The sequence below is a fragment of the Corylus avellana genome, chromosome 5 (assembly GCF_965113065.1).
Source record: "Corylus avellana chromosome 5, dhCorAvel1.hap1.2, whole genome shotgun sequence".
Lineage (NCBI taxonomy): Eukaryota > Viridiplantae > Streptophyta > Magnoliopsida > Fagales > Betulaceae > Corylus > Corylus avellana.
Window position 1 is genome coordinate 1,292,951 of NC_142494.1, and position 14,273 is coordinate 1,307,223.

At 34.2% G+C, this 14,273-nt stretch overlaps 1 pseudogene; it reads left to right on the forward strand.

Moving 5' to 3' along the window:
* Positions 1 to 1,536: 1,536 nt before the first annotated feature.
* Positions 1,537 to 12,734, forward strand: LOC132180683 (exopolygalacturonase-like; annotated as a pseudogene).
* The last annotated feature ends 1,539 nt before the right edge of the window (positions 12,735 to 14,273 follow it).

The following is a 14,273-nucleotide window of genomic DNA, read 5'->3' on the forward strand; positions in this document are numbered from 1 at the left end:
AAATCATGGGATTTGAAATAACCTAGTTAGTTTTCCTTTTCTACTGCTAGGGTTGATGTATATAGTTAACGTTTTGTGTATTATTCAAATCAATGAAGAAAATTCTTCCACAAAGTGATTCTCAGTTTCTGTCAGAAAACTCTCTTTTTCTCTAAGTGCCTTAGGGTGAGAACACACAAGTGAGATGTGCGGCTACTAAGTTTCTCTCCAAATTTGCTATGTGGCAGCCTGCTCCTTCTATAAGGTGTATAGCCGGCCAAACAACTTCTCCTTGATTGAGAAGTAAAAGGACAAAACAAAACCTATTGGAACAAGCGAAGTAAGTCAGCTACCTTTCCTACTAGGAGAAGTAGTCCAACGGATGGGACCCTCTCTCCATGACTTGAGTAATTCAAGGCACCAAACAACAAACTCCACCTTGACTTGAATTCCATCAAGTCCCCAATGCAAATCTCCTCATGACGTCTCATCCAACACCTCGAAGGGCAATTACAAGTTATAGACAACAACTAAGTCCAAGCAACTCTTGAACTTGAGAACCAGAACTGGCTTAGTTAACATATCCACCGGATTTTCCTCATAGGCATTTGTCTTTAATATGATATCTCCTCGTGTCACAACTAGATCACTAGCATAATCTGAATCGACATACTCAATGACATTGGACCGATACCACTGTCTCTGTCAAAGATTGAGTCAACATCTGCAGCACCCCGTAAATAACGGAATATCAAATTCACTGCCGGCCAGTAAACCATGCTAGGATTAATAACACTGACTGCATGTGAACATCTGGATGAATGCACTCCATAGCATTCATGATGCTTTCAAACGCACTAAAATAATATAGATGCGACATGAAACGCTCCTCCCTTGATGATGGCACTTTGCCATGCAAAATCTTCGCCAAACCTTGTTGTTGCATTAAAGAACGCGTCTTGATACGCGAAAGACAGAAACTATTCCGACTATCAAACTTTTCTACTTCAAATTTTGCAGAAGCCATCCCGCAAAATAAAGAACCCAAGCTTTGATACAACTTGTTGTGCACGGAATTAAAATATAGGATCCTAAAAGAAGTAAAGAACATAATAGAAAATAAATCAATCACACACGACACCAAGATTTAAGTGGTTTGGCTTAACAAGCCTATATCCACTGACGGAGACGATTCAGAAGAAATTCATTAACAAAAGATGGAGTACAAAGATATTGGAGAGAAAATCACTTGAAACCCAATGCTCCAATACACCCAAATCTCATTCTCACACAAAAGAGAGAAAAAATTAACAAAGAAAACTCCCTTTTTCTCTAAGTGCCTTAGGGCACAACAAAGTGAGAACACACAAGTGAGATGTGCGGCTACTAAATTTCTCTCCCAATTTGCTATGCGGCAGCCTGCTCTTTATATAAGGTGTATAGCTGGCCAAACAACTTCTCCTTGATTGAGAAGTAAAAGGACAAAACAAAACCTATTGGAACAAGAGAAGTAGGTCGGCTACTTCTCCTACTAGGATAAGTAGTCCAACTTAACGGATGGGCCCCACTCTCCATGACTTGAGTAATTCAAGGCAACAAACAACAGGTCCCGACAGGTTTGAGTTTTCGAAAGTGTCCTGATGGTGGTCAGGTAAAGTCTCGACGGAGTTCCGGTAAAGTCTTGATTGGGTTTGTCTATTTGAGAATGAGATGTTAAAACTCAAAAAATTGTTTATCGTTTTAAACATTGGAAACCATTTTGTGGAAATGAAAGATTTTTGTTTTGAAGAAACCCACGATATTTTCCATTGCACAAAAAATGTGAAAAATATTTTTTGTATTCATTTTAAGCAGATCCCAACAGAGCCTAAGGTTTAATCATGCTTGAAAATTTGGTCATATTGGAAAGAGACATGCAAATGTAAAACTTCATTGATGCTCCTATTTTAGTGTACGTTCCACTGTAGTAGAACCTAAAATTGCAAATACATTAAAGTGAGTGTTAGGGGGATACTTCATTCTAAATTGGGCATCTTCTCAGCCTCAGGGTTCTTTTTGTTTTTTATTTTAGAGAGTATTCTGATATAAGATAGAATATATAAATAATAATAAAAAAGTACAGTGTTGAGGAATGTTTTATGCTTAAAATTTTTTGTTAAAGTTTTTAACTTTAAGAAAGAAAAAAAAAAAGTCAAATCATTACACTGATAGTTAAATTACCACTTATCTTGTTATTCCATAAGTTAAGTTGATAGTCCTCAAAGCATTGCTCAATCGGCTAGCGATCACACCTCATGAAGCGAAGTTACTAGTTCGAATCCTCATCTCCCTCTTATGCGGACATGTTGATAAAAAAAAATAAAAAAAAGTTAAGTTGATAGAAAATAGTAAATTTAATTATTTAATTAATATTCTAACATTCACTCTTAATAAGACAAGCAAATACATGAGATAATTAATTAAAATAGAAAGTGAATGATGAATAAAGGGTTCGAACTTAGTACCGTTGTTTTAATATGATATTGTTAACATCACTTGTTCTAAAAATTTATGTCGATAAGAATTCATATATTTAATCATTTAATTAATGTACTAATACTAATATATTATTGCATGAACGTTTTGCTCTCTTTCATCCTTGAAAAAAAAAAAAAAAAACAATAATATAAACCAAAGTGGTTGTCCTGTCATCTTTATATTACTTATTTTTATGGTGCTATATTTATACATGTAATAATAAAATCTATCAAAAAGTTCATATGATGGGTTTGCCATTGTATTGGGTGCTGCTATGCTTTATTCAAGGCGTGACCGTAGAAAAGTTTATTTGAAGTGTATTTTATTTGGAAGGCTGGGTATTTTTATTTATTTTTAAAATTTTTTTATTCAAAGCGGGAAAAAGGGAAAAAGGGAGGAAGGCTGGTACTTATATATGTGTGGTCGTGGATTCCACGGTAGCACTAGTAGGAGCATGGGGGCTCTATCTATTTAAACAAGCTGCAAAAATGTTTAAATGGTACCTAAAATACATTGTCATTAGAAAGATGGAATAGGATTCTCTCTAATTTATTTTGAACTGGAGAATATCTAGTTAATGGTCAAAATTTTTGAGACCATAAATAGGACATATGTCCCATTAATATATATATATATATATATATATATATATATATATATATATTAAAAATAATTATAAAATATTATAAAAAATTAAGGGGTGGCTGAATCCACCTATGGCCCTTGGGAGTGGTCCGGCCACCCCCAAGGGCCAAACGAAAAAATAATTTATTTATTTTGTAGATTTAGCCCTTGGAGGTGGCTGGACCACCCCCAAGGGCCATGGAGTGGCTTCGGCCACCCTAGCTCCAATTGGGTGGTACGGCCACCCCCAATCCACCCTTTAATTTTTTATAATATTTTATATATTTGTTTTATAATTATTTTTTAAAATCTATATAATATTTTATTATTATTTTATTAATGAGACAGATGTCCTATTTATAATCTCAGGATCTCTTTAGAGAGATCTTGACCATTAACTGGATATTCTCCGGTCCATTTGGACGGGAGATGATCCTATTCCTATAAAGATACGAATGAACTAATTATTAATGAGTCGATCGAGTTGAGCTTATACGATATGCGTTGACAATCATTAATCATGTCGAGCAGTGTTTTTTTTTTTTTTTTTGGATAAAAGATAGATATTCTCATTCATAAAATCAGCCAACTATAGCAGAATGCTCTAGGGCAACAATGTTCCTAATACAATCAGGTACATCCCAGTGCCAAGTGTTCTCCAATACATTTCTAATTGCAAACTGAGCTAGTGTGTGAGCCGCTCCATTGCTTTCGCTTTTCACAATGTCATGCGCCATTGATCAAACACCTGGATAGCATATTTTATATCTTCCACCACATGCCCAAGCTTGCTATAATTGATTCCCGAAGCCACCACTGCATCAATAACTTTCTTTGCATCGCCTTCCATTTGGACCCTTGTTAGACCCAGTTCTGAACAAAGCTGGATTGGCACCATAGCTGCTTTTGCTTCAGCTGCTTTTACTTCAGCTGCCTCCGGTGAAAGGAAACCCAACTGGGATCAACATCTCGCTGCAAATACTCTCCCCATGGAATCTCGGACTACCACCCCGAAACCCATCCGACCAGATTTGCGATCCAAAGCTGCATCCCAATTGGCCTTCAACCCACCTTGATTTGAAGCAGACCACTGAAGGTTTGACTGAGCTACCTCTTGTACACCCTCCCCTTTCCCACTTCCTTGAATCAATTGGAAATCCGCAATGGCCTCAGAGTTGTCTGCACTATTTCAGCCGGAGAGGAGAACCGTCCTCCATGCAACACCTCATTCCTCCTCAGCCATATTCGACAAGCAAGCCCGACAAACTGTATAATATCTTCCTGCTCACATTTATTGAAAATCCCTTCCACCACCTGCAAGAGGCCAGGGCCAGAGAATATACTCTTCTAAATTTTTTTGTTACTCATACTCCACACATGCCGGGTAGACGGACAGTCCCATAAGATATGAAAACCAGTTTCCTCCACAGCCTCACAAAATGGACACAAAGATTCTGTTAGAATTTTCCTTTTACGCAGGTTATCACGGGTAGGGAGAATCCCATGACAAGCCCTCCAAAGGAAATTTTTTTCAACATTCGGTATTGGCAATGCCCATAGACCCCGCCACACCTCTTCACTTACCCTCTTTGGATGAACATTCTGCCTTGCCTTGGCCTACCATATCAAGTTGAATATAATAAGTACTTCGGACTAAAAACATACCATTCGCAGTTCCTCTCCATGTAAGAATGTCCTGCTGGTTTGTGCAGCTCAGTGGGATTGATTGAATTAATCGGGACTCTTCTTTGGTAAAAATGGTATCTAATAATTTAATATTTTACCAGATTGTATCCCTATCAATATGCTTGCTCACAGTGGCCTCCGGACCTAAAAGGGTAGGAGGTGACATAACCCAAAAAGTACTCGGATTAGGAACCCATTTATCTTGCCAAATTCGCACAAGAGACCCATTTCCCACTCTACACACCAACCCTGCCTTCAATAAATCACAAGAATTGAGAATACTCCTCGAAGCAAAAGATGGCCTAGATCCAAACTCGATCTTAATGTTTTAGTTTTGAAAAGATAAAACAAATGGAAGATGGAAAAATAAAATGTTATCAAATAAAGTTCTGGTATGTTGTCCCCTTTCCCCTTCTTGCTTAGGAAAAGAAAAAAAGACAAAGTATGCTGTAGTTTTTCGGCTATCTTCGTATGTCGTACAGCATTGTCAGAGCTACAATATTATGTGGTGGTCTAGTATAATATGGTATTACTAGGTTGGTTGTTATGGGACCATTTTAATGATTTAAGAAAAACGAAAGCTACATCTGCACTATTATTTCAAAAGAACTAGTCAAGTTGCAATTAGAGCTCTCTATAATCGCTTATAAAAATCAATCTCATCTAGTAAACCAATGTAAAACTTAATACTTATGAATTCTTTTATAATCTACCAGGGATGGAGCCAACTTTCAATTTTGGGGGAACCAGGGCCAAAACCTTTTTGGGAAATGACCAATTGGCAAAAAATACCTTAAATTATTATTTTTTGCCTTAATTTTTTTTTTCTTGTAATTTGTGGGGGACCAGGGCCATTGCCGGCCCCCCCTAAATCCGTCTATGTAATCTACTAACTATATGTCAACTAATATTCAATCTTTCCAATATAGGTTAATCATAATTTGACCAATTTAATTAAATGAGTCAGATCCCTCAACCTTAACTTGTTAATTTCGTATTGAGTTCGTGTCAGGCTTTAAATATTTTTATTTATGAAATAAATAGAGTAATGTTAGGTACCATCTTTTTATCTTCTTAAAATTCTCCTAAAACTGATGTAGCTTTTAGAATCACCATTGGATCAAAATTCAAGTATGATTCATCTAAAATTTAATGGTGATTTTACAAGTCACACCAGCTTTTTAAGAAGATTTTAGGAGGCTAAAAAGATGATATCTAGCATTACTCAAATAAATATTCGTTAGTAATGATTAATTGAAGGCTTTATTAAATCAAGGACCTTAAGCAACTGCCTAATCCGCTTAGCTGTGGAGTGGAATGTTGCACTGACTGATTGATATGTTATCTTGACCATTTCTAGATAGCTTTATATCCAGAAGCTGTTCAATTTGTATCAAAAAGAAATGGAGCGAACTTCAGTTAAGAGCTTTGCCATTTAAGGCTAAAATGTTAGTGTGACACATATTATAACATCTCAGTTGGGTAGCAATTGGTTAGAAATTTTAACGGTCTGAGATTCTGAATTGCACTATAAAAGGCTCAAAACAAATTTAGTTTTGAACTTAAGTAAATTAAAGTGCTTGAGTCGTTTCAATCTCAATCCAAATTTAGTTTGAGGGATTTTTTTGTTTTTGGTTTGAATTTTTTTTTTTTTAGATGGGTAACCCAAACAACAACCCCTAAACAAAGCGAAAATAGTGGAATATAAAATAATAAAGTAACCAAATGGTTAAATAAATGACCCGATCGATTAAGAGAATCAAAGTGGCCACAAAGGGTTGAAAACAAAGGCAAAGTAAAGGATTCCGAAAGGAGCAACCCTTCCCGAACCCTTGTGAGAACCAAGGCAACACAAGTATCGTAATTAGTGGCTGAATCTAAGCCAATAAGAAAAAAACTCATGCTATACGTGGGTATCGCCTGAATCATGACTTTTAGCAAAATTCCTTACCCGCTTAGGATAGGAATTTTATCTTCAAATCCTGCAACCGCTTCCACACCCGATCAATAATACTTTTAAAAGCAGCCATTCGTGATCTACCCACCATGGCTGGAAGTCTCAAGTAGGTGTCATACCTTTGTGTCGCCGGAATTTTGGAGATCTCTAAAATAGATTCTTTTTCCACTTGTGTTGCATTCATACTAAAAAAAAAAAATAATAAAAAAAAAAAAAGGGAGCAGAGTTTATATGAGTATATATATCTTGTTTAAAAATTGAACATGAATGATTTTGTATTTACAATCGGCTCATTTATTAAAGGAATAAATGTAAAATTGGTCTTTGTGGTTGGCCTAAATTACAAATCACTCATTGGGGTATAAAAAATAATTTATAGGTTCTCATGATATGCCAAAATAACAGTTTACGTAATGAAATCAATTTTCGTTAAGTAATTAACAAAATCTGCCACTTTGCCATGTCATATCCAGTAAAAACGCGACACGTATTATTATTAATCTCTGACTTTCAAAAATAACAATTAGGATTTTTCGCATCATTTTACAACACCAGCTAAGATTACACATCAACTCTCACTCCACATCATACTGTTACAGTAAATTAACCTAATATTGCTACAATAAATTAACATAGTCTCTTATATCCCTGAAATTTTACCCCTTGCGTAACCCTCTCTCATCTTCATCTCCCTCATCTTCATCTTCCTCAGCCAATTCACAAAAAGCGATCATCAAATTCTTGTAAAATGCTCTCAAATCATGGCGAGGAAGATGAAAATGAGTGAGGGTTACGCAGTGAGTAAAATTTCAGGGATAGAAGAGATTATGTTAATTTACTGTATTAATATGACGTGACAAAGTAATGAATTTTGTTAAGTTACTTAATAAAATTGATTTTAGGGAGTAAACTATTATTTTGGCCTACCCTAAGGACTTATCAATTATTTTTTTATACCACATGATAGTGATTTGTAATTTAGGCCAACTACAGGGGCCTATAAAATATTTTTTATACCACAGGGAGTGATTTATAATTTACGCCTACCACATAGACCAATTTTACATTTATCCCTTTATTAAATAAACCGAGATCGAATTGAATTTATCCGAGCCGAGCCAAAACATGTTCTTAAGCGGCTTTGTTGGTTTATTGGCCATAATTGTATACCTTTATTTGGGTTAAAAATTCCGTAGTCATATTCTAGGAATAGGATCCTCTCCATTTCAAATGAAAATGGGGAGTATCCACTTAGTGTAAAATAATGGGTAATATTGTAAAATTTTTCCTTCAACTTGTTAAGACAAGATTATTCCTCATTTTAGATACTCTTAATTTCTAATGAATGGAAATGGAAAAGATCATATTCTCATATTCTAAGGGTACTAAAAATCGAACACTCTCTCAATAAAGAGGGAGGAAGCCTTTTAGATGAATATTCTCTCAACAAGAAAATAATTTAAGGACAAATGTCAGTACTTTTTTGGTTTTTTTGTTAGGGAGACATTGCATTACGTAGACTCTTATCAATGGAAGCTAGGAAGCATGCAAGAAGACTAATAATAGGAAAAAAATTATTTCATTTTATTTTATATTTATTTTTAAATTTTAAATAATATTTTATTATTTTATATTAAGTTGGACACATGGCGTATTTTTAGTTGTTGGTTGAGAATAGATGGCCAGGATTTAAAAAAAAAAAATTTGATGGGCAATTTGATAGGTATTGCCGATGATCCCAATCCATTTGCTTTAACCTAATTTCGAGAAAAATTTTATTTGTGTACAATTGCCACCACTTTTTAACAAATTGCCTTAATGTAATTAATGACAATTTTTGGTGATTGTGCTTTCATAAATCAACAGAGCATAAGGTTGGACTACGTCACCAATTCAATTGTCCGAGACATATCATCGTATAATAGCAAACAATTCCACATCCATGCTCTTGGGTGCCAAAATCTTACATTCGACCATGTTACAATCAAAGCACCTCAAAATAGCCCGAATACGGATGGAATTCACATTGGACGTTCAACGAAGATTAATGTGATTAATTCACAGATTTCAATCGGAGATGATTGTGTCTCCATCGGTGATGGCAGCCGGGATATGCTTATTCAGGGGGTAAACTGTGGACCAGGACATGGAATCAGCATTGGAAGTCTTGGTATGTACCAAAATGAATAGCCTGTGTCTAGGGTCAGAGTTATTGGTTGTAATCTTACAAACACATCGAATGGCGTGAGAATCAAAACATGGCCTGATTCTTATCCTCGATCTGCCGCTGATTTTCTTTTTGAGAACATTATCATAAATAATGTTGACACTCCTATCATCGTAGACCAAGGTTATTGCCCATGGAATGTGTGCAAACCAGAGGTATGTACTTAACATCACACCAATCAAGTTTCATGTTATTATAGCTAAGGGTGGAGATTTGTGTTCACCCCGGTTTGAATTAGGATCTTATTTGTTTTAAATGAATTGAAGAATATCTAATTAATTATATTGAAAATGAATTTTTGTCCCCTCAAAAAGTGAAAAAAAAAAAAAAAAAACAAAAAACAAAACAAAACAAAAAGTCCCCTCACATATAACTAATTGGATATTATCCAGTTTAAATGAACTGGAAAAAATCTTGTTCCGTCGGGTTTGAAATGTACTGAATATAAGTATGAGATCTAGACTATATAAGTTACCATAACCCAGCCTATTTAAATAAACAGATCAAATCCCTTAACCATAATCCACTGATTTTATGTTAGGTTCATGTTAGATTTATGGTCCGTATAAAAAAATTTCTAGCCATTATATCACATGTCGAGTTGAAATCATCTTGAAGCATGAGTATAAGAGTATATATATCGGTCAACCCTAACCCAACATGTTTAATTAAATGGGTATACCGTTTAACCTTAGCTCACTAATTTCATGTCGAATTTGCAAGGCACATAAGAAATATTACTAATACAATACTTTGGTTATTATTTCTTAAGATTCCTTCAAAGGTGAAGATCAGCAATGTTAGCTTCAAGAACTTAAGAGGCACTTCTGCGAGAAAGAGCGCTGTCGTGCTTGTTTGTAGTTCATCACTACCATGTGAGAATGTGGAGCTTCGTGACATAGACCTCAGATATAACGGAAAAGATGGCCCTGCTAATTCTCGATGTGTTAATGTCAATCCCATCATTGCTGGCTACGAGAATCCTCCTCCTAGCTTGCACTATCAGAATTGTTTTTTAACAAGAAAGAGATAGCAAAGAAGGCAAAAATCAAGTGTGGGATATAACAAATAATAAATTTTTACTAAGTACGAGGTTGATCCTCAATAAATTGTAAACGCTAAAATAAAATTATAATGCAGCTAGAAAAATAAATTGTTTTCCATAATGAAGTGGATAAACTAAATAAATAAATTGACGTTGGAGAAAATCAATAGAAAATACTAAGCCTTTAAGGATCTACCTAACATTCTATATATACCGTATTCTTGAGACATAATTAACTGATCAACTTAGTAGAAAATCAATAAAGCACTCATATAAAATAAAATAAATTGAATATGATTTAATTAAGAATTTATTTTAATAATATAATGCAAGATAAATTAAACATTTATTATATATTCGAACCACAATAGCATTTGATATAAACAAAAAAATCATAACAAATTAAAATAAATTTGTTCTCGTGAAATTAATTTCAAATTAAAATTATCCCTCACATTCAATTATTAATTTATGAAGAACAACAAATAAAATAATCTCAAGATCGAACACCTAATTATAAAAATGCTAGGCTTTACTCATGTTCATAAAAATAAATTACATAATCGAAGTGTTAAACATTAACAAAACACAAAGAACGAAAATTAAAAATCAAGAACTGACTTTCGATCTTGCAGAAAAACACCACCGAAATCATACTAGAGAAACAAATTCTTCATTTTTCTTTTCTTTTCTTGCTATGTAGTTTCCACGTTTTTCGTTGTTCTCTGAATGCTAGCCTTTCAAAGAAAGACTCATTTAGTTAATTTCTTTGCTCTCTTATGCAATTGGGTGTGGTTCGGCCAACTCCAATATTGGCCAAAAAGGGGTGGCCGGCTACCCCAAAATTTTTAATATATATATATATATGTAGGGTTTAATTTTTTAATTTTTTTAATTTTTTAGGATATGTGGCATTTTTGTGTGGCAATCTGTTAGTTTGGACTGACAGAATGTGATAGAGGTACTACTAAGTTAGTCTTTTTCTATAAGTCAGGTACCTTCTATGATATAATTTGAAAAAAAAAAAAAAAAAAAAAAAATTCAAAACCTAGATACTAAAAAGGTAATTAACCCTTGATATAAATTCTTTTTTCGTTCAAATCATTTTTTGTGACACTCTCATAGAGCAGATTTACTTCGTTTCAACATATAGGTATAAATAACCAATCTTAGACTTTTTCTTGTACGTCTCACATACACAATTCGATCCGCCTCGTCTAGTACTAGAGTTGCACGTAATCACAAAGGACCCCTTCTCATGCTCGTGGCCGCCGCGAGGTGCATGATTTTGGGCCACTTAACTAACCAAGGTGCACTAGGCGTGGCAAAACATAGTGATGATCCCACCTTCTCTAACGTCCTTCTCAATGGGTTGCGCTCCCATCTCCAGCATCATTACTGTGCTATGTCTTCTCTGAATTCCCTTCGGCCAAAATTGTCTCATCCCAACACTTGCCCTCATTTTATAAAGCTTTTCTCATTTCTTTTACTTCTCCTAAAACGGCTTTGGGCAACGTGTATGAGAGTTTTACTTTTCTATACTTTTTTATAATTAGAATTTTATATAATGGAAAACATTTCCTTATATAAATAAAACCTTCCTAATTTTGGAATTTTCCAAAATTATAAAGTTCCTTGAATTGGAATATCTTTCATTTAGAACATTCATGAAAGTAAAGCATTGTACCCATAAAAGATAATTTAAATAAAATAACTTTTCGAGTTTATTACTTTCTTATGAAAACATTTCAGTTAAGCGCAATCGTTTCATGTAAGCATAAGAATAAGATAACTTAAACATTTTTCATAAAGTAATTAAAGATCATTTACACTAAAATCATGACATGAAATTAAATTTAGAAATGGTTAATGATTCCCCTTACCTCAATAGTCTTCAAAGAATATTCACTTAAACCTCCTTAGCCTAAACGTAACTTAGTATTGTTAGAACATCGGTAATGATGAATTTAACGATAATGCATGAATTAAAATAGATTATTTCCTATTTAATTAAAATAGAAGGTGAATGACGAACAAAGGGTTTAAACTCAATACTTTTATTCTAATACCATGTTAAATTTGGCAGAGGGACTGTGAGAAAAATTTGGCTTAGGAGGAATGACGTAGTGCATGGGGGCGTTTTTGTACATCCCAACGTGCTGGTACAACAAACACTCACGTCCATTGAAGAGTTCTCTACGGCTAACAGTGTCGGGGAAACAAAGCGAGTCTTGGGTGCTATATCACATCTATTATGATGGAGTGCACCTCTCCCTGACTAGAAAAAGGTGAACTGGGATACATCTATTGCGAAGAAACAGGGCTGGATGGGTTTTGGGGTGTTGGTGCGTGATGAGAAGGGGATAGTGATAACGGCGGAATGCAAAACTCTTTTGGGGTGCCGTGATCCTTCAGTGGCTGAGGCTAGGGCAGCACTGATGGCGATTTATATGTGTAAGGACCTAAGGCTAAGGCAGGTTCATCTGGAGCGTGATACGCAGGTGGTGGTCAGTGCGGTAAACTGCTCGATGACGGATTGGAGCAGAATGGAGCTCCTGGTGGGAGATATTAAGCGCGAACTTCGATCAGTCTTTTCCCCAATGGCGGATGACTTATGTTGGAAGGGAAGGCAACCATGCGGCACATACACTATCCAAAGTAGCAACGACGAGTGTTATGGATCAACAATGGCTTGTTGAGCCACCTGACTGTATCAACAATATTTTATCGATGGAGCAAGTTGCTCCATCTCCTTGAGTTGGTTCTAATGAGGCAATGATTTCTTTCAAAAAAAGAAAAAAGAATACTATGTTAAATTATGATTTATCCTAAAAACTTAAGCTGATAAAAACAGATAAATTTAATTATTTCATTAATGTTCTTATATTGATAAGGTGACTAAATTCGCGTGGATGAAAGTTTCGATCTTTGCATCTTGATAAAAAATAAAATAAAAAATAAAAAATACACATTTGTTGTTGAGAGAAATTCATCCTTATAGGAAATAGAAAAACTTCCATCATGCCATATTGAAGAGTAATGCTAGAATCATTTTTGTGCCACTCAAAGAATGATATGCCTTCTAAAATCGCCATTGGCATTATGATTAATTATTATTGAATTTTGATCAAATTATTTTTTAAAAGCCACATCATTCTTAGAATGATACAAGAGGAACGTAAAAATGACTTATAGGTAGGGTTACTCCATATTGTTTGCTCATTGAAACGTAAGTGTTTCTAGCACATAAAAAACAAAATTCATCCAATTTGCTGTAACTGACGATGGGTAGACCATAAAGGAGAAGATCATGAGCTAGTGAATCAACTTGAAATTCCTTTGTCTTTATAAGGTAATTTATTAAGATAACCATGGCAGAATATTTATTAAATAACTAAATAGATTATATCTTATGAGTCTCTTTAACAAAATTTAAAAAATACAATAATTATATAAACCAAAGTAGTTGTCCCTTTATCTTTATATTGTTTATTTTTACCGTGCTATATTTATACATGTAATAAAATCCATCAAAAAGTTTTATTTCATATGATGAGTTTGCCATTGTATTGGGCATTTCTTTGGCATGCATTGTTCAAGTTCCTACCGTAGAAAATTTTATTTTAATTAATTAATTAATTATTATTATTATTTTGTCCACGATAGCAGTAGTTCTAGCTCTACAATAGGAGCATGGGTGCTCTATATATCTAAACAAGGTACAAACCATTAGGAGAATGGGATATATGAAGAAGAGTTGGAAGAATACAATCCATCCTCAAAGCAATTAAGCAGAAATGTTTAAATGATACTTATTAAGTAATAAGTATTACAAAAATACTCATTACTTAATAATTAATATACATACATATATTAACAAGCTATTGAGTAGAGTGGAGCTTATACAATATTCTGTGTTAACAATCATTAATTGAGTTTATAAGAGTATGTATCGTTTTAAAATTAAACATGATTTTTTATTCACAGTAAGCTCATTTATTAAATAAAAAGAGATCAAATTGAGTTTATTCGAGCTGAGCCCGAACCTGTTGGTAAGCGGCTTTGCATAATTGTATATCTTTAGTTTGGGTTAAAAATTCCCTAGCCATATTCTACTGGTAAAAATATGAATATTCTCTCAATAAAGAGATAGCCTTTTTAGATAAATATTCTCTCAACAAGAAAATAATTGAAGGACAAATGTCAATACTTTTTGATTTTTTAATTAGGAAAACATA